Below are 25,038 nucleotides of genomic sequence, written 5' to 3'. Positions count from 1 at the left end.
CACAGTTCACACACACATTTTAAAATGTCTCCACTTCCAGAGTAGACAGATTGGCTGCATAGTTGCTTTGACATCCATCCAGACATCATTGTAGAAATAAACACTGAGAACATGCTTAGAATAATTCATCAATACATAAATATTCCAGGGAGGGAAACAGGATTACTTCCAGGTGTCATTACAGATTCCCCCGTCACTCAGCTGTGCTGCTGCTAACTATCCCCGACCCCACGCTTCACGCAACACTTCAATTATAATGAAGAGTTTCCGTCAGTTTCTCCAACACGAGTTGAAAGTGACACGCAGACTGAGGGTTTCATTTTAAACTGAGCTCTGGGTTTCCTCTGAAGACTACGACTGTGCACACTCTGCAGCTCCAGCGCCGTGCACCCCCCTGCATGTAGAAAACACGGAGCTTTTGAAGATGGAGGCAGGCGCCGCCACAGGGGGCAAACAAGTTAACGTTCAAAATTGAAACCTGATGACACTAAATGATTGATGGCTGACGTTATGTACATGGGACCTGAATGGCCAGGTGATTAGCTAACAGCAGGAGGTTAGAGTATGTGTATGTGTGTATTTTTCTGTAGTTAGTGTCCCTGAAGTGCAAGAAACTGACATGAGCTGAGACAGTTCAGTGTCAAGCTGTTACCATTCCAACCTGTAATCTGGCACGCGACCTGGACAAAGAGGCTTCTCATGTGCATGCACACGCACGTTGCCCACACACGCACACACACAAGCACAGATCCCACTCACACACTCCACTCACAATCGTGTTCTTAAAATTTCGGCCCAGAGGCGTCTAGTTTTCCCCCTTTCTCTTCATTTTTCAGTCGTTTCTCTAGTTCCCTGCGGTCGGAAATGTCTTGTTTCCTTAATGGTTTCCAGTAAAGTTCCCAGAGTCCCCAGTGAATATACAACCATCCTCCAGAGGAGCGTTCGTGCGGCCAATTAGGCCCTGCTTTCAGAGCGGTGTAATCAAGTCATGTCCTGCTAAACCTCATGCTATCCTTAAACTCAGACCTGATCTGGGATTAAACACTTGTGGAACCACAGTTTAAGCGGGTTTGCCGCAGTGCAGAACTCCCTGCATTACTTCATTACATCCCTGCATCTACATATGAAGACTGTTAAGAGTCAAATTTGCCAGTTTCCAAAAAATGTGATTCTATGAAAGCCATCAAATGTGAGTTTAATGTTCAGCTACTTGTCCTGCGAGTCTGCTCAGCAGGATTATCCTGTACTGCACTGTGTGGAGGAAATGAAGCACAGAGAAAGTGAACATTGAGAGTGTGTGTGTGTGTGTGTGTGTGTGTGTGTTTGTGGTTTTCTTCCCTTACAGTATCCAGCTTGTGTGTGTATTATACACTTGTGTGTATATCGTTGCAGTCTGGATCTCCAGCAACACGCCCTGCACTCATTAACCAGATGCCCTGCTAAGGGAGCTCCGTTCTGGGCTTCACCTCTATGGGAACCTGGGTAATCACCGAGCATCGCGACCCAAGGGCTCGAGCCTGCTCACTGCACCACAGCAGAGTCCAGCAGCCATCGTCTAGCATTAGGTCCCCCCTCTGGGACCATGGTCACAATAGCACTAACTGTTGGCATTATAATGAATGGGTATTTAATGGCACTGAGCGTAGAAAGGCATTAAGTAATGTAGGGATTATTAGGGTGGGTTATTAGCAGCCATCCGTGGTGCTTTGGTTCAGTGAGGCCAGCCCAACTGTTAGCAAACACACACGACACACACAAGCACAAGCACACACACGCAGACACACACACAGTATATATGAGGCAAACTGACTATAGAGGGAATCCATGTAAGGAAAAAAAAGGGGGGAGACTCCATCATTTTTCACTTTCATTCTTGTCCCTGAAAAGAATGTGCCAGGAAATTTGGAGTGCAAAAGTAAGGAAATGAATTAGCCTTTCTGCCGGAGGTCTTTCTATTCATCATGCAGCCGGCTCATTTGTCAACTGGTCATTTTCTTTACGTTTCAAGGATTTTCCAGCAGAAACGTTTGCCCTGAAGAATCATTTTAAGTTGTTGCAATTGTTCCATTTTCCATTTTGCTCTCGAGCAAAAGTTTCCAGATTCTCAATAACCGTCCTATTTTATGGCACAGTTTACCGTCCCACCTGCTTCTTCCCGCGCTGACTCTTTGCCCCTTGTTGATGGATTCCCTCATTACGGCTCTGCGGGCTTCTCAGTCACGCAGTTGCACTCGAGGCCAGTGTCGCAGCTGCACGGTCAGCCAGGTGGCGGCTGTAGCATTCAGGATGTCAGTATCTTAATGTGCAGTAAACACCGCATGATAAAAGTTCCATCGAATATGTATCCTGTTTACTGCCGTTTATACATACATGTGTTTACGTCATTATTGTGCTACACATACACTGGAGAGTGTTGCGTTTTCCTGTTGCCGCATTGATATGGTTCCCACTGCAGAGGCACTTCCTAGTGGTGTTAATAAAAATGAATATAAATACATAAATCTCTCTTCAATCTTTAGTGTTATTTCCTGAGTGTAGCTGCAAATAACATCGTATTACGTGCTTCCTGCTGCTGGAACCAAATATAGCATAATAAATAAATTGTGAAAATGTATTTAATCTTTGGTCTCTTACTCAGCTGAGTCAATTTGTGGGAGTTTTTTTATCATCAACATCATGAGGTCGTGTTCTCAGTTGTAATTTTCAGCCTTAACTTGATTTTCTGGATATTTACCTTCTTCTAAGAGGTTATGTTTTCTCCCTTCTGTTTATTTGTTGTTTGTTTGTAAGCTGAGCTCAAAAGCTACTGAGCATATTACCAATGAACTTGGTGGAAGGATGCGATATAGACTACACAAGAACCCATTGAATTTTGGTGCAGCTCTGGATTAGGGGCTTTGTGCAGGACTTTTTTCACCGTCTTTAACATTAAAAGAGAGGGTGTTTTTCTACAATTCTGTTGATTTCTCAGAGACTTATTAATAGATCTTGATTGAAAAGAAATCCAGTATGTCTACCTGACTGAATGTGTGCTATTCGCTGGGGATTTAAGATAAAAATCCAGCTCTAGTTAATTTAAATGTGGTTCAATAAGGGGACTGTTGGGCCTTGACAAAGGAATGTGCTCCACTGAGAACCCTTCTAGTTTCTGTCTTTGTCTCAGTTACTTTCTCTTCCCCATAGGCAGGTCCTGCACCTCACATCATCCAGATGTACCGGCAGTTTACCCTGGTTCTACCCTGCCTGCTTATCCTCTTAAACAACCCCACAAATGTAGCTGGTCCTTGTGGCACAGATCTCCTGCACTCAGGTCCGCGCTGTGTGCCAGTCCCAACACACTCCCTGCTCCTTTAATCTGCCGAGTCCAGATCCCTCTCAGCTCATTTCACCCCAGCAGAAACAAACTTTCTTTGAAGAGCTTCCAGCTTCCTGCGGGTCCGTGCGCTATGACTCACCACAATGACACGAGTACCTGCTGCGCGTGTAGAGGGCTGCGGTTGTTTTCACGCGCACACACTTTCCCATGGGATGTACGGATAAAGACATATTCCACAGCTCATAGGTGCAGTCATGCAGTTTGGACGCACTCACGCCACACCACACTAAACCGACTGAGCTGCGTGAGTCCTGCGACGTATCAGTGGCAGCAGGAGAGAGGAGCGTGTGCATGTGAAAGCACATAAGAGCAGCTCTGAAGTGCATGGGTCAGGTTAACAGAATTAGAGGTCGGGGTCTGGATGCGGTACACAGACGATCAGGTTGTCTAAACTTTCACTTGCTTTGATGTTTTGTTTGAGGGAAGCTGCGGATTGGGCCACTGTATCTGAAGAGAGTTAAGGGACCGTGTGTGTGTTGTGATGTGTTTTTTACATGCTTCAGTAATTCATGTGACACCAACACGCTGCACAACCACGAGGAGCGCCTACACTCCTTTATTCAAAAGCCTTCTTAGGTTACCGGTGCCATGAAGGCCGGGCGGAACAGAGGCAGCCGTTGATTTGATAACGAGCGTGTTTGCTGTACGTGGACATCTGTGAAGACTTTCTCTTTCACGGTAGTGGAGAAATACGGTTTACGTGACAGGGAACGTCACCTTTTTCCACTTAGGACTGCGTTCGATAGGCATCTCTGTTACAGCACTGTGTATGTGTGAACTCGGTGTTTATTCCTCCTTCTGTCTGAACTTGGGACACAAACTAAAGTAAAAGAAAACCCAGAGGACTCATGATTTCACACTAAGTATGAAAACAGAAGGAAACCACAGTTTATTAAGAATAGTATGAAGAAATGGATTTTCTTCAGATGTTCCTAATACTTTGCTTTGCACACAGACAGAACAACTCACAATATGTATCACTCAGACATACATGTTGCTTGAATGGTGATGATGCCATTTCATGGTCTATCTACATCTATAAATGTCTTGTCTTGTCAACCACAAATATTAAAATGTATTTTTAAGAGTAAATAATACAGAAACAAATTCAGGTGAACATAACATTAAGGAACTCGTTTCCATTTTCAAAAATATAAATCTGATTGCTTGGCTTTAATTTATTCACGCTACACAGACATTGTCTACTGATCAGTCCACTCCAGTGATTTTAATGCTGTCTGGATAAAACTGGTTCTTATGTACTCATGCATATGATGACTGGTGTTGGGTGGGGGCCAGAGCTGGAGTGAAGAAGAGCAGAGACTGATAACAAAGCTGCCAAATGGCCTCTGTCATGACGCAGTGAGACGGAGGAACGCGGCTGTGAACCTCCCTCCCTCTCGCCGCTCATCTCTCGATCCTCTCCCCTGCTGGAGGCCGGTCAGGATGTGGAGCGTGAGAGTGTTGACAGAAGGAGATATGGCCACGCAAGACCAAAACCCAAGCACACAACTTGACAGAGGGGAGAGAGTTCAGGGGAGGAGAACGGGGTCCACATAAATCACGCCTCGCTCTCTCCCCCTAGCCTTTAGAGGGTCAAGGATGGCTGAGGAGGAGCAGGGGTTAAACACCAAACTGTCTAAAAGCAGCTCCTTTACTACTCTGCGGGGGGGGGGGGGGGGGGGGGTCAGGTGAGATGACGGTCATCTGGTGTCAGGGGGTGCATGCTGTGAAGTTTAGACTGAGGCTAATCTGAAGTGTGAGATTTATTTGTTTGTGGTATTCGACAAAGGGAGGTGTGTGTGTGTGTGTGTGTGTGTGTTTATAGAGGTTTATGGGAGAGTCTAAACTTGCACCTGATGTCGCAAACACACACACACACAAACACACACCAAGCATCTGGAGAGAGGCCTTGAGTGGAGTGGGTGAGGATAGAAGTGTTTCCACTGAAAAACACATTTGATTACACAATGTTACTGTATTACGTCTTATCACTTCTGTATGTTTAAAAACTCGGACTGCACCTTGTACACAACATGAGGTCTATAAAAAGACAGGTTGGTAGACGTTATTCAGACAAAATCAACACACCTGAATAAACTGTGGTGGAGAAGGCCTAACACATAAGGAGAGAGGGGGGGGGGCATGGCCCCCAACCAAAACTGTATATGTTGTGTGTCTAAAACATGACGGCTACAAAGACTTTTCCGATATTAAACTGCTTTCAGACAAGAAAGACAGAAAATCATTGAGAAAAATTTGAGAAAGAGTTTTCCTTCGACGTGTGAAGAACGCAGCATGAGATAGTCCGGGTCAGGTGCGTTCACAACATCGGGAAAGTGACCAGAAGGTTCCAGGGAGCGGAGTAGTGGAGCATGCATGAGGCAGGACATGATGAAAAGGTTCCAGTGGAAATCCCTTTATTTTTTACATTACATTAACACATCAAAAGCTCTCAAATCTCATCCTCTCTCCAAATTGACTTCTACATCGATGTCTCAACATGTATGAAACCTCTTTTTTATTAAACCTTTGCATCCGTCATGTGTTAGAAGTGTCATCAACAACTGGAGCAACTGACTCGGACATTTGCAATGTCCCATACAACCTCTTACCGAAGTTTAGAGCATGTCTGAAATCATTTAGAGAAACAGCTTATTTTAGTAAAGAATAAGTCAAGATGTGTCACCTCATCACAAGAATCCCATGATAACCTGAAAACTCTCACCGCTGATCAAGCTCATGCAACAGGATCGAAGGCTCCAGAGCAGATACTAGACGAACCGTAAGGTGAGATCACTTTGCCAGGAGGTGAAACACCAGTTTAAGCTCTGGCATTCTTATAAAAAAAGAAAATCGGGTTATAATTAAGTGCACATCGTTGAAAAGGGCTAATAAGGGCTGTTAATCAGGTCGAGTGAAGCGAAGCGTTGAGTTAAGACTACCCAAGATTCCAAGAGGTTGTTAAGGGCACATCTGTATGTCCCCCCCCCCCTCTCCACCACCCACACACACTTCTCACTGTAACTGTAACTCCTCTGCGGCGGGACGGCCGTCGTCCTCTGTCCGGCTGACTGAACGGGCTGCAGAGTTGAAAGGGGGCTGCGGAGCTGGCTCTGATTAGATTGTTTGCTTTCTATGAGCCGGGGAGAAGGAAGCTCCCCTGCTGAGGAGGCTCAGTGTCAACAGGCCGCCCCTCGCCCCCCCAGCCACGAGGTCTCCAACAGTCACACGCACACATGAAGTCACGGGGCATACGTGCATGCACAGAGCTGCAGAGGGACAGGTGTCACATGCATGTTTGAGACGCGGACATGCAGGAAAAGACACGCTGGTAAAGTGCACCACACGCATACAGACGGTAAACACAACAGCCGTTCCCATGGCAGGGACACAGAGCAAGTCACAGTCAGGGCGGACGAGGAAAGAGGGAAGACAGACGGAGACAAAGCATCGGCCCCCGACTCCCTTCGCATCCGTCACCCGACGAGGTTAAAACCCTGGCTAATGTTGGAATCTGGTGAAACACACCACAGCACAGCCACAAATGGCTCTTAATAGAACTTCCCATTATCCGCACCGCCGGAATGTGCGGCTAATGCATGGAGACCAAAGCCAGGCCCAGTAAACATACCTGTGGTGACTGCGTGTTTAAAAGCTGTGGGGAGCGTCTGCGTGTGTTTTCTGTTGCAATTAGCTGAGGGTTGGAATAAGGGATGACAGGATTATAGGGGAGAGACTTTAAGGACACAGCAGATCAACTGAAACGGATCGTTATTGCTTTCCTACTGAGAACCGGCGTTTCTGTTTGTTAGGACCAGTATTAAGACAAATACTAATACATCTCCAACATTCCCAGATTAAGAGACTTTGTAAGTTATACTCACAAAAAGGACTTAAATGTAACACAATCATAATCGCTATTAATCGCTTCAAATGTGGGTCACGCACGATTTAATGTAAATTAGGAGCGTTGGATTGAAACAATAAGAGTCATCTGGAAATCAGCTCTGTCCCGTGGGAGTGACTAACAGCTCAGAAATCGTTGTCCAAACAGCAGGTGCTTCTCTGAAGAAACTGAATCAATGTGTAAATTTGACAGGAAGAGTTTAATAATCATTAGAGCTTTCGCTAAACCGACTAAACGACATCACCAGGGAAGAATGGCAGGAACAAGACAAGCATTACATATCATTCAGCTGACGCTTTTGTCCAAAGCGACTTACAATTATTACACTCAACATTTATGAGGGGCCATTTAGGGGTTCAGTATCTTGCCGAGGACACTTCGGCATGCAGATGGGGAAGTGTAGGATTTGAACTGGCAACCTTCTTGTTGCAGAACCACCACTCTACCACCTAGGCCACACCGCCTCAGCAGGAATATGACAGATGCTGGAAACAGCAGCTTAAAGAAATGCTGCTGGCAAACAGCTGTCGTTCATTCTGCTGTGAGTGGTGGACATGTGTTCCTCTCAGCACCTGATGCACTTCACTTTACACAGCATGTTACTGTGTGAGATAAAACCCTCATCGACATCATTATTGATCTGTCCTGACAACACGGAGACAACGGGTTACATCTCACAACACGTCCGGCTTGGTGTCTCGGCCACACTCTTTTACAAATGAGTCACGGGGAATAGAAGAAGAGAAGTATTGACAGGTAGAACAAAAGTGTTCCGAGGTAACGCAACATCGATCGTGAATTACCACAAAATATTGCGAAGTAAAACAAAAGTACTAAAGGAGAAAACAAAAAATGAGTTGTGCGGTAACAGTTGGTTTTATTTTTCTCTCGGGTTTCGGAAATCTGTCATCGGATTTTGCTCTCTACTCACAGTCACATTGGGTCTGTTTGTTGTGGAACTGTGATGTTTCTCTATAATATTCTAAGGTCTTTACCTTCCTACTTAAAATGCCTTAAGATATTGTGTGTTGTGGTTTGATGCAAAATGCTATAAATTGAATTAAATTGTGTAATTCATCACATAAATCAGTGGAAAATCAACTAAGTGAAATTAAATTACAAGCTACTAGTGACATGGTTTAAATGTTCTAACATGAGGAGAATTTTATATGTTAGGGTTTTATAAGTCTTTCAGTTATTTTGTCCACCTGGAGACAAAAGCATATTTGAAAAGTATCACAGCTATAAAGATGTCCAACCCAACACAGTCACAAACTGGAGCCTTCAACATTTTCACGAGGCTAAATGAAGAATCAGATTTCTGCTTCGTGGACTGAACGTTATCACAAGTGGAGGATCAGATTTGTCCTTTGGGTGCTCTCACATTCATTTCACTCTCAGTCCACTCCAAACAATCCTGACTGCAGCTGCTTTATAAATAACCAGCATGCAAAGTCATCCACTTCAGAGTGGCTGTGGGGGACGGCACTTAATGTAACTCAGAAGTTGCAGTTCCAGACTCTTTTTCCCAAACTTTTTCCGATGTTGTAATGTCCACATATTTCCCCGTTACGCTCGCTCTCTGCCTTCAGGGCCAGCCTCGTTCTGCAGGACCCCTCCGTCTCCATCACGCTGTATGGGGCCATGGCGTGCCAGGGAGGGCTGTGTTCTGCTGCATGCAGGGAGGCGTTGGGGGGGGGGGGGGGGGGGGGTAGTGTTACAGACTATCTGTCACAGGTCAGAGCTTTGTCCCAGGTTAATTATGACCTGCGGTACAGTCTGAGAGAGAGAGAGAGAGAGAGAGAGAGCGAGTCTCTTAAGCAGCAGCACAGTCTGGACGTGGTTAACTACAGTCCCGAGCTGAAGATCGGATGAACGTCGGACACTCGACTGAGATAATATTATTGTACCTAGAACGAGAGGCAGGGCGCTCTGTGTGTGTGTGTGTGTGTGTGTGTGTTGCAGAGCGAACACGGCTAAAGACATGAAGGAGACAAAGTAAAGTTAAAGAGACACACAGACTCTCACTCTGAGGGAGGTCTTATGCTGATGTTGAGTCTGCAGTCGTAGAGAACGGCCTCTGTTCGGCTGCCCGGGCCTCGACCTCTGAGGGGGAAACACTGATAAAGATGTTATGATGTCACTGGAGTCTTCTGGAGCTCCTGCACATGCAGACGTCAAAGCCACCACAGATACCAGCGCTGTTCAAAGTCCGGGAGCAAATTAGGATTGAGATAAGGCGGATTTTACATCTCCTCTTGAAGGTCTCACAGATCTACAGAAACAAGGTGAACTCTGGGGCATTCAGGCTGCGCCGCCACCACCGTGAGTTTAAGCTCAGCGAAATGCTACAAAAACAGCGAAACGCACAGCGGAGTGCTAATCCTCTGTTAGCCAGATGCTAAACCAACACAACGCCAATAGCTTGACCTTTCCTCCACCTTTTGTTCTGAGTGAAAGTTCCCCTGCCAGCACATTTTTAAGCCAATGCCAATGCGTAACAGGCGGTGCCATGTGGTGGGACCGGTCAACTGCGTGCTACTCTTCAGGTTATCAACAAACAAAAGAAACCCCGTTCGTGATCAGTCACAGGCCCGGCCCCAGATGCCATTGTTTGTGGGTGTTATTAATTATTTTCTCCTCTTTGGGTTGCATCCCTCCGTCACTTCTCTACCCTCAAGTTTTCCATGGTGATTTTTCCTGTGTCGTCCCCCCCCCGTGTTTATTTGCAGGGTCTTTGCGATGGCGTGAGTGGAAGCCGGCCTCTGACCTGCAGCTAACGTGCTCGACGGGCCACTCTGGTCCGCAGCGCCCCACGCCCAGTGAGCAGGGAGCTGAAAGTGACTTGCTCTGTATATTTGGAAAGGGTTTCCCTATACATACGCAGCCTATCAGTGTTTACCCACAGCCTATAGAGGCAGACTCTTTCCACCTGCATAAACCTCCAGAATGTGGACATGATTATTGGAGGCCGTGATGGTGGCCTCTCGTTCCCAGTCCCAATTCCTTACCTTGACCCGTCTGATGTCTCCACCAGCTGGCTGATCATTCCCCTAGTTACACGCCCTCCTAAAGACTTCATAAATATGGGTTATAGATCTCAAGGGGCCATTTTACCGTGTCCTCACTGACCGGCAGGTAAACCCTCCATCTTTCTCCCAAAAACAAATAAGAAGGTAGGAATGAGGCTTAGATTTCATTGAGGAAATGGCGTTTAGTCATCATTATAACAAGCACTGACACTGAAGACTTAATCATTGGGGTCAATTTCAGTCATGACATGAAGAAGAATGTACTACGTCATCCAAATGATTTAAACTTTACCCCAAATAACCGTAATAATCAGCGATTACGCGGCTCATTTAAGGATTTTTAGTGACTTTTAAACCTTTCGGAGTTAACCTGCGAGGATACAGGTCCTTAGGGACTGCACGAGTAGCAGATGCTGCAGCAAAGCCCTCCGACAGGGCGGTGAGGGCCACATGTGGTTGGACGGAGAAGAATCAAATGATGAGAGTGTTTAAGGAAATCGACAGTTTTGACGATTCAAAGCACCATCAGATGTGTTTGGAGAACAGAGGTCTGGCGAACTGGGTAAACAGGCGATCGCGGCACGCAAGATCTCGAAAGGGCCTCCGGTACTTTGGTGGAGGATTAAAACACGACTTATCCATGTTTGTTCTAGAAATGCCACATGAAAAAAAAAAATCAAGTAAAGAAAAGTGTTCTCCAATAAGAATCATGGGATGTGAAGTCCACTACTTTGGGTTACAGTTTTGTGTGAGTTTTCTTTTTCCGTCTTTATTCAAAGGCATTTTATCAAAGTCTCAACATATATTAGCAAGACTTCACTGGAATTTTTGTGTTTGTCTCGATCAGGGGGCAGATCCAAGAGCTTTTTATTGCCGTCTGTAACAGTAGGATATTGGGCGTGTTTAAGTATGATTTCAAAATTTCTCAGATTTCTCAAAGAACAATTACTGGATCTTAAAAAACAGATAATTAGGAGAAAAATTTAAATTTAGTGCAGATGCAAAAAATCTGGCTCTCGTAAATGTGTATTCATAAGGGATACAGGTATGGAGTCTCATATGTGTCATTCTAGTTATTTTACCCGGTGATCGATGTAACAGGAAGTAGCTTTGTGAAAAATTTAAAACATGAAGAATTTCTGGCAAATTATACATTTATATCTTTCCCATGATTTCTTGGTTATTTCTAGATGCTTCTATTTTTCACCAGAAAGAAATAAGTAAAAGTAAATCCCCCAAAATGCTTTGTTTGTGTGTATTTTGGACGGAATCATGACTCTGTTAAAGCAAACTGTGTTCCTCATTGGAAAGAGTTTGGACATCTGCTTCGAGGAAACTTCGAGGAGAAAAAAACCTCAGCTTTAATTTCCCTGGTCCCCTCTCTGTCACACTGGCACTTTCTCTCTTGTTCACTCCTCTCTGCTCTTACTTGGCTGAAACAATTGTTACTGGCCATGTATCTTGTCACAGTCAGATTCAGTCCTGCAGACTAACTTGGACTCAGATGAAGAGAGTGAAGAAGTTGTGGCTGCTTGCTGCCTGCAGGGAGAAATATTGTTCTTTTCAAGGGGAACATCGGTTTTAATTGTGCACACAGGCCTGGTGCAGGCTGATGGGGAGACTCATGAGGCGACTCCACATATCTCAGACGATCTTTAGTGCAGGCCTGCTGCCAAAGTCACAAGTGCTACATTATCTTTAGTGCATCTCTTGCATCTTTTGGCTTCTGTGAACACTAAACATGACCATCAAGTCCTTACTGCTGTCGTCGAGCTCTTCTACATTATATAATCATGGGAAGAAAAATAAGAGAAATGTTTCCTCTTCAAGGCAGCGATTTTAGATAATGCATTTTTCCTTGGGCAGTGTGTGGACACATGTTTTAACTGACCCCCATTACAATGAGTGAGTGCAGCAGCAGTTCATCACTGATTTCCCTCTTAAAAAAGATTAAATATATACATATATATCACATGCAGGGTTTCCTCATCTTTAAGCCATGTGCAGGGGCCAGGCCAGTGTGGAGGAGCGTTTCCAGTAACAGTTCTGTTGTTTTTGGACTGTGCTATGCAAGATGCAATTTGTTTCCTCCTCTGTCCTCCATGAAAGCGAAGGGCACATGGAAAACAAACAATACTCACGAAGAAGTTATCAAGGGGAACAAGTGTGAACAGGGATGATTAATGCTGCGGATCTCGTTATTTAAACATCTGTTCAATGTGGGACTGATCAGAATCTATCATGCAAATGGAAGTTGCATATCAGTGAGAGAGAAAATGCAAGAAGAGAGAGGAGCGAAGGAGGAGTGGGAGCAGTGAGGCAGAGACTTCTGCAAAAATGATTAGTTTAACAGACAGGAAATAATTAATAATTTTAGTAATCAATCTATTGTTTGATCTATGTATTGAGCACAAAATGCCAAACAATGTCACTTTCCAGCTTCTCGAATCGGAGAAATTGCTGCTTTTCTCTTCATCTTGGGTTCTGGAACAGTTTAGTGGTCTTTTTATACCATTATTTACTCATTTTATGGGCTGATTGAACATAAAATATATATCTTTGGTCGCTAAGGCTCTCCAGATCAGAACAACAACAAAAGACCAAGGTTTGATGACGTCATGAAACAGTGTGGAATCATGGGATTTGTCATTTCCACCACAGTTTTGTCTCCCATAATCTGCTTTGCGGGCGCTTGCTTCCGACGTGTGTTTGCACTTTACAGGCGGCGCTTCGGCAACAGAACACGCAGCTAACAGCAAATCAGGATCCATTACCAGTGACCAATACAACCAGTGGAAGGAAAAAACAGCTGACGGGCTGAAGCTATAGCAGAGACGGGAAATACCCTAATTAAAAGGCAACAAAACTTCCCGTTATCTTGAATGTTGAAATTGTGGATTTCTCTCGGTTTAAACATTGTTGGAAACATTTTGGATGATGTAAGCACACAAGTAGAAAACATAGGTCTAGTTGTTTTTACACATTTGAATGAATAATTGTTACTTATTATATATTTTTAAAAAATCTGCAGATTAATTAGTACTTTTAATTTTAAGACTTCAGTTGGATGATACTCCAGTACTGTAAGTCAAATTTAAAGCTAGGACTACTCAAATTATCCGAATGAAAACAAACAGAAATGCATATTTAAAAGAGTAAAAGCTGTTGTGGTGTTTTTTTGTGGTGCTGCACCACCGACTCCGGCTGCCAGGAGAGCCAGTGTGTGTGCGTCACACTGCTGCAGCGTGAGGTCAAAGCACTAATGAAAAGAGGCCGAATTAACGTGCTAAAAGACAAACGTCAAACAGCGACAGAAAGACAGTTGACACAAAGCAAACATGGCAAACTGACAATCCCCCTGAATATTTTAGGCTACTGGGCCCATTGAAAGTTCTATAGACGCAAAGATAAATTATCCGAACATGAGATAAACATAACCATTTGTATTTCAGCAAAACAAGAGTGAAATAATAAAGAAACTGTCGCTGTATTCCCAGAGCTGAGTGGCTTTGATCTGACGTGTTTAATGGCGCCATGGCTCCCCTGTCGAACAGTGAACCGTCCTGTGGTGGCCTTGGAGGCTTGTGTTGTATGAAAGAACAGCACAAACAACTGCTGAGTGGATCGAATCAGAGTTCAAAATGGAAAAGACGGAGAGTGTTCTGAGAGCGAACAGCCAGCACTTCTGGAAGATGCTTTGTCCCCCTCAGCCGTCCCCAGAGAGAGTCAACAACACAGATCTGGTCTGCTCGACACCGGAGACGTTCATGAGACGGCCGACGTATGGTTCAGCTTTCATGGCGATCGAATGCAGTGACATGTGAACGCACAAAGACACACAACGCAACGAAGAAATCTATAAAGAGTTATATCGTGTTTTTAAATCAGTCAACAGACCATTTGACTGGAGCCTAGTTGTGGCTTCACCATCAGGACAGAGTTAATGAACAGGGCTCCTTCCTGCGCCCACAAATTTGTTATCATCATTCCCACCGCCGACATCATCAGCGCTCCAGAACACCATGTTAACAACAAACAGCAAGAGGACGCCGAGTTCCCCTGTGTGTGATGCCTCGTCTGCCAGTGATTGTGCACCCCCCCCCCCCGGAGCAACGATGTAATTTAGTTAAGCAGAATGCAGCCAACAGCGAGGTCCGGTGAGCGGAGAGGCGAGGAAGGATGAGCAACACATAAAAGAATGATTCCAACGGGGTCAGAGGTGAGGGAATGGGTCTGGGAATGTCCGTTCAGGGTCAAAGTGTCGGCACAGATGGACGGAGCTGGCTGCCGCCTCTCGGGGCAAAACGCTGCATCCTGTTAGCAGCTGAAGGAGATACAGCCGGTGGCAGAGGTTAACACAGCAAGGGCCGAGAGGTCAGAGGTCCACGTAACCTCACCTGCCCTTCTCTTCAGTTCCAGCCAGTGGAACAAACCTGCTCCAACGCCTGGGGACGGTTAGACGTGAAACATGCCACGCTCGGCTGGGAGAAGCTCCCTGTCAGGGTGCGTCTGTGCACCAGTGCAAGAGAGACAACACTTCTACGTTGTTTTTGTGGGTTTGGTTAGCCTGGGGGGGGGGGGGTGAAATCTGAGATTTGTGTGTTTGTGTGTTTGTGTGCATATGCTTCTGGTTAGAAATACATCTAATTGTGTAAACATTTTCAGCCGTTGTAGAGGCATGGTTTCTAGGGAAGGCGATCGCAATTATCTGGTCCAGACTGAAAACCTCTTATGGCTGCGTCTCAATTCAGGGGCCGCAGATGAAGGTTGCATTTGGAACCTGATTGCGTCACTGCGGTTGCGACTAGGCTGTCTATCCCAGTATTCATTGTGCTTCAGATCGTTTCATTGCGGTTCAGCTTTCGTAGACCGCGTCCTACGAAGGATGCAGTTCAAGAAATTGAGTATTCACCGGGACAATGATGGACATTTAGAAAATTCTCACAATGTTCCTGACAAGTACCACATGCTTCGACCAAGCTTCATGGAAATCTGTGTGGTTTAGTTTTTTGTGCAACCTCCGTGGCAGAGGTAACAGAATGAAGCTCCAGTGGTGTGAGAGGATGAGCTGGTGTTTCATCAGAGCTGCAGAAGCCCGTCTTGGATTAGGCGATCAAATGTTTCCTGGTGTAAACACGATCGGAGCGATCCCTCTGGGTGCAACCTGTGTGTACGTGAAGTGTAAATTTGCGGCTGACTGATGAGTCCATCAAGTCCAGATGCATCAAATCCAACAACTCCCAAGAAGTGAAATCCTTACAGTTCACACAAGCGTCCATCTCTCCCCTCTGATCTCTGCTCGTTCCCACCGACCCGTGCCTGCGTCAGTTCGGAGCGCCGGCGATAAATAGAAAAATAAACAAGCCGGCCAGCTGTCAACCAGACAATCAAACTCCAGCCGGCAGCAGATGCCTTTCATCACGACTGAGGAGGACATGCTCTCGAGGGAGACAGAGCAGGAAAAGAAAAACACAGATACGACTGAGGAAGACAGAAACTGTGCTTCTCATTTCAAACAAAGAGAAAGAGAGTTTAGATGAAAGCACCGAGTTGATAGTTATTGATGGATTATTTACTAAACTGTGGAAACTCCTCCCTCTCTGTGCGACGGGGCGCTCCAGTGGCCGACAGCTCTCTCCCTTTATCTCGTCCTCGCCGCGGTTAAAGCTGACAGGCTTATGAAAACTGAGGTTACGACTTCTCATCTCGAACCGTCTCTTTACGGCTCACAGAAGCTCTGCTGTGAACATTTATTGTTTTTTCACTTAGACGACTCTTATTGAGGCGGCGAGAGGAGTTTATGAAGTGACGGGTCCTGGAGGGATCATGGAGCACTGTTGTGTTTAGTGATTAAACCCTGGTTAGCACAGAGAGACACACGATTGGAACTGCACTGGAAACACAGAGAGATTACTGAAATATGTGCTGTGCAGGCATTCACGATGAACACGGCAAAAATAATAAAAAATATGGATAATACTTGATCAGAAGTGCATGCACCATTGTCCCATTTTGTGATTCATTCACTTGTGTCTTGTGCAATCTGACAGCTAGTTTTAATTTGCTTTCCACACTGAGAAAAAAAAATGTCTTCAGCCTTTGCCAACAAAGCTCTTTATGTGGCTTCGACAACAACGAGAGAGGAGAACGATGAATTATTTACTGTGGAATTCCTCTGAGGGATTGCCAGAGAAGGACGGGGGCACCAGAGCCGGAGGAACACGAGGCATTCGCTTTCAGAGGCAGAAGAACACGAGGGAGGAAATCACTAAAAAGCTAAGCGGTGAAAACTAGAGAGGAGGCCAAGAAATGACATAAACGTGGTGGATTATCTGGAGTGTGAACTATAAAACACCTCGGCCTCCTCTCCTGCTGAGTAACACGGACACATCCGCCCCGTCTAAACCCGCCCATCGCTTTTTAACCTGCATCTTCCTGACGGGGATCAGAGAAATGAAGTCAGAAAGAATTGCAGAGTGTTTATCATGTGCTAACCATTACCTGTCCCTGTGTCTTGTTTAATGACGGACTGAGAGCGGTGAGAAGTGCTCATGGAGGAGGCCGACTGGGACCCATCACCTGTTTATAAGTGAGTTAAACTAAAACAGGCGACACGTCAGTCAAGCTGAACAGGATTTAACAGTTTGTGACCAGCGCTCGCTCATCTTTGATCATGACAAAACAGAAAGAAACAAATAAACAAATACTTCATTCGTCAAACGTGCCTTTTCTTCCCCTTCTCTCCGAGGTCTGCAGCCAATCACGGCACAGAGCAGGGCGGCCCTCACCCATCAAAGCCAGTGAACCGAGAAATGACTCCCAGTGCGGGACAAGCTGAGCGATCGGACTCATTCAGGTAAATTCATAATTTACTGTGGAGATGCATGACCCCCCCCTCAGAGGAGGACAGCTGAGGGAACAAGATGGATCAGTGTGACACCGACTTCCCTTTTGACTTATGCTCCAACACACAAGGAACAAAAAGACGTTTTTACTTTGCAAGTTCATCTGTTTTCTTACACAGTACAAGAAGGCTCCACATTTACTCAGCCTCCCTCCCTCTCTCCCTCCATGCAGCCCCTCGGGTGAGGAGTTAGTTAACCAGGCTTGACAGGACCTCAGATCAGGTGTCCCCCTCTCCCTGCGGGGAGGAGGCAGGACCGAGGTGACCTGTAGCCTGAACAGGAGTCGCCTGACACTGGGATCAAACTGTTGGCGTATGCTCCCGCGTCACCCTCCAGTCCACAGGGAGGAGGAAACGCATCCATCTCTGACACCAGAAGGCAGCTCGGGAGCAGGTTTGAAAGGACTGGAGAGACGGCTTTTCAGAAGTTGTACCAATAAACCAAAGAATCCCAAGTTGACAGGCACTTCCTTCAATTCTTGTTGAAGCAAACTGTTTGGAAATCAACTTGCAGGGTCTTGATATCTCATCACATTCATGAAGTGAAGCTTTCCTCTTTTTCACAGCACATGTCAAATGTCATGAGGCTTTAACGATAGAGGAAATACTCAGAGCATGAAGCTCCAATCAGATTTTCACGTGGCCGTCACTCACCTCTGCTCCCTGTCTGCACCACCTGCATTCAATAGATCAGATCTGTATCTGTCTGAACACACTTTGTATTATTACTGGAAGGAAGTCATTGATTGCTGCTTCAGGCTTTGGCGAGATTCACGTGGAGTTTGATCCAATTCATCAGGATTTAAGCTTTCCTCAAACTGATGAATTAAAATGTGGTGAGGGAGAAAGACAGATGCTCGGCTCACGGACATCTGGACAAAGATGATGTTACCTCATCTCACTCACTGCCTGCAGTTTTTAAATGTTTCACAATACTGAGTAAAACCAGAGCGTGATAACTTTTGTTATGAGGATTATGAGGAGTTTTTAATGCTTTTAAAAAAGGCAGTTTCACAACTGAAAGTCTGCACCAAGGTTCATGTCTTTGTTCCATTTTATCCTTGATGTTAGTTTTGGTTTCACGTTATAATTTAGGGAGCACACTAAAGAACTGCAATCAGTCAAACCATGACTGTGGTCCGAGGCACCTTCTACACCTGTCGTATTAGTTTGGAGTAAACTGAAAGGTCCAACCAAACGGTCAGTGTGAAAGCCTCCAAAGACACACATGTTCTTTTTATACATTTGACATTAAAGCCATAGTTCTTCCAAAGAAGTGTTTTGTGGACTCAAAATCTTCACCCACCCCTCCATCGCCTCATTGGTGAGTAGATAGAGTGAATTTTCATTTTTGGGGTGAACTATCCCTTTAGGATTACATAGCCCTATATTCAGAATATGAACAAAGCAGCATTGGGGGGAATATGCAAAGCTGCTCTGACACATTAAAGCAGCTTGTGAAACATCATTCTCACAGTCAGATTCCACATAAAGTGAAGAAGTGATGTGAGGAGCGAGAGCGCGGAGCAGGCGGTGACATCAGCAGCCCGGGCTCAGTTGTCTTTGGCCGACAGCGAGCGGCTCATTAAAGTGGATCTGGCTCAGTTTTCGGTTACACTGACCAAAGTTTCTTCTTCTGCCTCCTCCGCTTCGCGTTCTTTGCCACGCTCCCTCCTAACCTTTCGGATTCTCTCGTCTGATCCCCTCTGCAAACTACATTTTTTTACTTTTGGAATCTGCTCTTTCCATCTTCTGTCGTCATCCTCTCCTGCTTGTTCTCTTTCAGTCGCTGCAGCGTCTGCATCTGATCTCCGGCATCATTTCTCCTGCAGCACTTCATATCTCTCGGGGTCGTGGCGAACTGCATCGTGCACAGCTGCTCTGCACATTAGCATTACATCCCTCAGTAACAAACAACACGCACGCACACAAAAACCCTTTAAACTCGATACGCACAAGTTAGAAGAGTTATTCAATCAGATGGCAACATCCAACATGTCATGCACATTTTTGTAGGCTGCAGCCGTACATTAGAGCGAAGAAGGGGGCCTCTTGTATGGTCTTGGAGGCGCTCTCTCTGACACAACAAGCAAAAGAAGATGGAGGGGGGGGGGGGGGAGCCTGAGCTACAGTACAAATGAAACAAATTGTGCTCTAAGTGGAGGGAACAACCTGTAATAAGCAGTAATGATCCATCTGTCGCTGCAAAACAAAGGCGATACATCACCATCTGCCCCCCCCCCCCCCTTCCCCAGGCAGCACGCCCCCCCCCCCCCCTGCTCTCTTTGTAGTTCCTAAGTAGTAATATGTCATCAAGTGCACCTCTGCTATCGAACTCCTAATCAGGGATGAATGAGCGCTCGCCTGTGTTGGACTGTTTATTGGCGCTCACTGAAGAGTTGTACACATGCAGGGTTGAGCTACACTACAGCTGCGTTCAATTCACACGCAATGTCATCAATTCAGAACAGGGATTTTCTAAAAAAAAAAATTGTCAAACCTTTGGCAACTCTGCTTTAAAATCCAGTTTATACTGATCTGAAAATGATTTGGATTTACATTTGGCAATGACAAATTTCTTTCAGATCTAAATGTAAACGCGGCAGCCCAATCGTGTGCATTCATCTGCAGTCCGTTAAGTAAACACACACACATACTTGCACGGACATATTATATTGTCTTCATATCCTTGTCTGACTGACCAGCTGGGATTATTTTCATATTTATCTGAAACATTCCCATCGCCCGAGGAGCCAAAGTCTCCCAACAGAACAGAAATCAGTTACTGCACCAGCGTATCATCTGATACAGCATCAGCCTGCTCCACGTTCACCTTACTTCTGACACTGGACGACATCTCATATGAGATGATCTGATGCAGATGAGAGAGGAAACCAGGACAGGATATCATATGAATAAATGTGACAGTGAGGAACCTGATGACATGAGGCTGTAATGAGCTCTGCAGGTCCCACAGTGAGACCCTGGGGCTTCTCATTTGGACGGTGGGCTGTGATTTACGGAGCCCTGGTGTGTAGATGGAAACTCAAACTGTGGAACGAGTCCATCGGACAGCGGTTGCGGCTCCACCCTGCAGATACACAGTGCATGAGGTTTACACCACATCCATCAGTCTGAGGTCGGACTCTGGGCCAGAGAAACGCAGATGTGGACCGAACACCTGACTTTGTATTAACTTCCTTACTTTTTAAGAATTTTCAAATTGATATGGTTGGATAAAGTGCTAGATTATATATCAGGCATTATAACTCAATACTCTTATATTCAGAGGAGCATTTATTTCAACATCCAGCAGGTGTGGTCTATGAGGCCGTACTCTGGACCCAGCTTTGAGCTAGATGCTAATAATGGCATGCTAACAGGAATTACCACCCTGCTGTTGTGTCCCTCCACCAACCTGTGCAGCTTCAGTCCCTCCAGATGTTTCTGACATGTTGCACTCACAATATTATGAGACCACCATGACCTTGACCTTGACCTTTGACCACCCAAATCCCATCGGCTTATCTGTGATCCTGTTGGACTCTAGAAGCGTTTAGATAAAGCATTCACAAGGCCAAAAAGACCTCGACCGACCTTTGACCAAATGAAAGCAGTTCATCTTTGAGTCCAAGTGACCATTTGTACCAAATAATTAGAAATGTCCTGGAGGCGTTCTAGAGATATCATGGTACTGTGCAAAGTACAGACCTGATAGCATTACAACTTTTTTTAATTTGGTTAAATTGTTGTATGTTAAGGAAGGTTAATGGTTAATAAGCTTAAATCGAAAGGTTAATTAACCTAAAGGAGGTTCATGTTATTTTTATTTGTTTCTATTTTCCTGTTGCAATAGGGTAAAACATGGAATCTCACTTTCTCTCCATGAGTCTACTCCGTCTACTCCACTTCTTCCCACAGGTTAAGGATAATGAGCAGAGGGTCAGATCAAGTTGAACCTTTTCACCCGTGTCTCGGCCGGGAGCCGATCGTTTCTGACACAACATCGTGAGCAGAAGAGGTGGAGGAGGGAGTCTTGAAGCTATTTGATGAAAGCTCAGGGTTCCTCACACTCAGTGATTGAAAGAGCACATGGTTATGAACAGCTGCTGAGCCAATGCATCAGTATGAAGTCACTGAGGTTAATTGTTCTCCCCGACGCACTTTAAAAACACACAGGTAATTACTCTGTCACACTCGCTGTCATATGTCTCTGCACTTTATTAGATCAGGACAGTTTGACTGTTTCAGCATGAATACACAATAACATTTAAGGACCTTTCTGAATTCAGTGTAAAGCTAATGAAAACTACAACAGATTAATGCGAGGGCCACATCGTGTTTAAAGGATCCAGAGGAGTCGACATCTGCTTGATTTACAGCCAAAAAGCTGCAGTCAAATATCAATCAGTGCATAAGTTTTGATATGTAATGTGTAACCACGGTCTGAGACACATCTCATACTAACTGCTGTAAATTGCGTTTTATGAGAAGCGCTGGCTGACGGAGCGAGCAATTACGCACACAGATGGAGAAGCTGCTCCTCGTCCAACTGTAAGCGCAGTTTGGCACGAAACAGATTCCTGTAACGTGCAGATACAGCAGGCTGTTAGGAGGCTGGCTGCATTTATCCCTATTGGTAGTCTTCACCTGAGTGTTGGCTTTAAATGCAACAATGTGAATAAACCTAACATGGAAAATATATTATGGATAACTCCATGTTTTGTGTTATATCCTTTATCTAATTATACGTTTTTATTTCTGCATGGCCATGTCCAATGTAAGAGTAAACTTTGTGGGTTTTCTTCTTTTTTTGTTTGTGTAATATTTGGATATGTGTGTCATGTGTATGTTATTTATATCAAAATAAAAGTACAGACATGCAGCTGTGTGACACATCATGTTTTAAGGCCTTGTTTTAAATACTGTGTTCTTCTCTGCAAATATTATTGCATGAAGGTAAAACACTGGGATTGTTTTCATGTGCTTTTCTTGCACAAGATTCAAAGCAGCAGGACAGCTCATAGGACTGAATCATCGAGAAGTCCAGCTCTCTCCATGTTAGTGGATGGGACAGGGACCAAACTAATCACATGTCAAAGATGGTTTGTGTCTTTTTAAGTTGTTCTTTTCCACTGATGTTTGTTCAAGTGCTATAAAATAGGGGAAAAGTCATGATTGGCAGCTGAGACTGACTCATGATTGGTCAAGCGTGTGTATCGGTGACACCTCACTACCGTGCATCGCCTCAATTGCCACTTTACAGACTCTGGCTTCAAATGCATAAGATGGCAGCGCTCATATATATTTTATTCATATACATTTTGGCTCACTTTCTGGGTAGTGGGGGGAAGTGGAGACGTTTGTTGGTAGGATCAGAGGTTTCGGTTTTCTCATGGGATTTGTTAACAGTAAGTAAAATTTTGAAATTCACCAGACTTGAATCCATTAATAGTATAGAAGAAAATACGTAATTCATTTAGCCATGCACATTACATTACTTAAAGCGCTGCTTTAAAGCTACTGAAGTCGGTCTGACAATGATTTATTTTGCGGAAAAACATTTGAAGGATGAAGAAATGAGATGGTGAGTTTCTCTTTTCCTCTTACACCCTGTGGCAGTGTTTACTACCCCTGTCATGACTTCATTAAATGATCAGGCAACATAATTTATGTTTGTAAATAAAATGAAGACATTAATAAAGGGCAGATTTCTAATTAAAAGCTTGTTTCATCCCTTTGGTTGAAGGTTAGCCCTTCAGAATCTGTGGCTTTAGCCTTAAGGTGCTTGGCAAAATGTTCTAATGCAAACCCATGGTTACCATCAAGCACTAAAAGGAGAGAGGCTCAATCTCGGTCCTTTTAATAAAAAAATATTTTGTCAGAAGTATTCCTTTTTTCCCTCCTTTTTTTTTATTGTGGCTCAATTTTCCGCTCTTCAGAAATGCTTACACTGCGATATAAACAAGGCTGTTGAAGATGGTAGTGGTTTTTACTGAAAAAGGCAAATTCCAACACCAACAAATGGCAGCGCTCGCAGCAACACGAAAACAGCAACACAAAACACGCACACACATAAATCACTGCAGAAAACTTGTTTACGGAGATGGGATTGGATTTCCTCGAGATTTCCAAGGTCGCAAACAAGATAAGCTCGTAAACATTACCAGTTTCTTTCTAAAGAGAATGTAGATGATTTACGGCACATACGAATCTTACTCATTTCAAGAACAGTTAAGACTCACACTGGTGATTCTAAGGCTCCAGGTGCTATATGCAGCAGCTACCTGCTACTGTATATGTATGACTTCTTCACCTCATCCACGTGTTTACACTTCAGACGACCATCGCACTTTAATCACTTCTACAAGAACGTTCAACACATCAGACCAACATTACATCTGGATCCCAGCAGGGACCATGAGAGACAGCTGGATGGATTACCATGGAACTCTGTGATGGGATGGGAAGTGGGTCTATTAAGAACCCATTTAATTTAGCTGTGGATCGTGATCAGGGGCATATTTAGTGGACTGATATCTGTAAGTTTCATTTAGTGCAGCCTGACTGAATTGAAGGGGACTGTTGGGCCCTGGCAGAGATTTGCGCTCTCCAAGTGTCTTTCTAGTTTCATTAATGTTGATAAAAAGTTGAGGAGAAATTCAGACTTAAGTAACATTCAGAGCAGAAAGCTCCTGCTACACTCACTTCTCAGCGATCCTTTTTTAAGTCCTTTTGAGGAATTTTGTGGAGTTACGGCTGGGTAACTCCGCTGTCTGTCAGGAGACTACTGTAAAGAGATAAAGATCCCTGGCAGAGCCTGTGATTTCAGAGAACCTGGAAAAAGTCAAACTAAATCCTCATTGTTTAGAGCTGCTGCAGGCGTGTTTTCACTGACAACCACAATGTGGGTTTGTGGTCGTTACCAGGTCCATACGAAACCTGGACTATGTTTGGCAGGAACATCGCAAAGATACACACACCATGGTCCTGCCTTTCATATTCACATTTCTACTCCTACCCCCTTACCACATACACACACACACACACACACACACACACACACACACACACACACACACAGGCAGTCAACATGTGTGCTGAGGCTTGTTTGTGCAGAGCATTCCAGCGTGACGTTTCCTCGGCACATTAAAGAGCCACCCCAGCAGGCCAGGCTGTGCACCCCCCTCGCCCCAGTAAGCATCCGTTGGGCCAGGGGAGGGGGTCCTATTTGCTTTATCACATTTGTTTAGATTCTACAGTCGGTATCCAATAGCGGCTGCAAGTGCAGAGCTGCGAGTTTGTTGTTGTACTGTATGCATGATCGTTTGAAGTGCCGGGAAACCAGGCGAAGGTCCACGGAGAAACAGCGTCATCAGACTTTGTGCTACATCGGCATCACTGCAGCAGCGATGGCGACTCTGAACTGGACGCTCAGCTCTGTGGTGGTTTAGGGTCAATTTGAAACCTCAGCACTTTGTCATTGCGGCTGTAAATAACATTTGAATTGCAGGGAAGTTAAAGCTGGGGTTAATAATTGTGAATAATTGTTTGCGTCTCCACCTCCTCCACTGGTAAAGACTTTGCAGGTCATTCACAGTGAGAGAAACAAATTACCAACCCAACCTTTATCCATAATGGACGACATGACAGCTCCACAAGGTGAAGCCGAAGCACCTTGGTCACCACTAGTGGCCGGCTGCAGTATGGGTCATAAGCCCCACCTCCTCCATGTTATTAGATGGGATGTCTCACACCCCTTGCCTCCAAATCTCAAGTACCTTTTCTCACTGTTTTGTCAATTAGTGGTAAAAAA

General features: G+C 44.9%; 1 protein-coding gene across 1 annotated transcript in view; it reads right to left on the bottom strand.

Moving 5' to 3' along the window:
- LOC128445616 (collagen alpha-1(XXIII) chain) overlaps positions 1-25,038 on the bottom strand; it is a 117,820-nt gene that overhangs the window by 48,936 nt on the left and 43,846 nt on the right. The gene's annotated exons all lie outside the window — the stretch shown is intronic.

The sequence above is a fragment of the Pleuronectes platessa genome, chromosome 8, assembly GCF_947347685.1.
Source record: "Pleuronectes platessa chromosome 8, fPlePla1.1, whole genome shotgun sequence".
NCBI classification, from domain to species: domain Eukaryota; kingdom Metazoa; phylum Chordata; class Actinopteri; order Pleuronectiformes; family Pleuronectidae; genus Pleuronectes; species Pleuronectes platessa.
The sequence above is the reverse complement of the archived record's forward strand: the minus strand, read 5'-3'. Positions and strand labels throughout refer to the sequence as shown.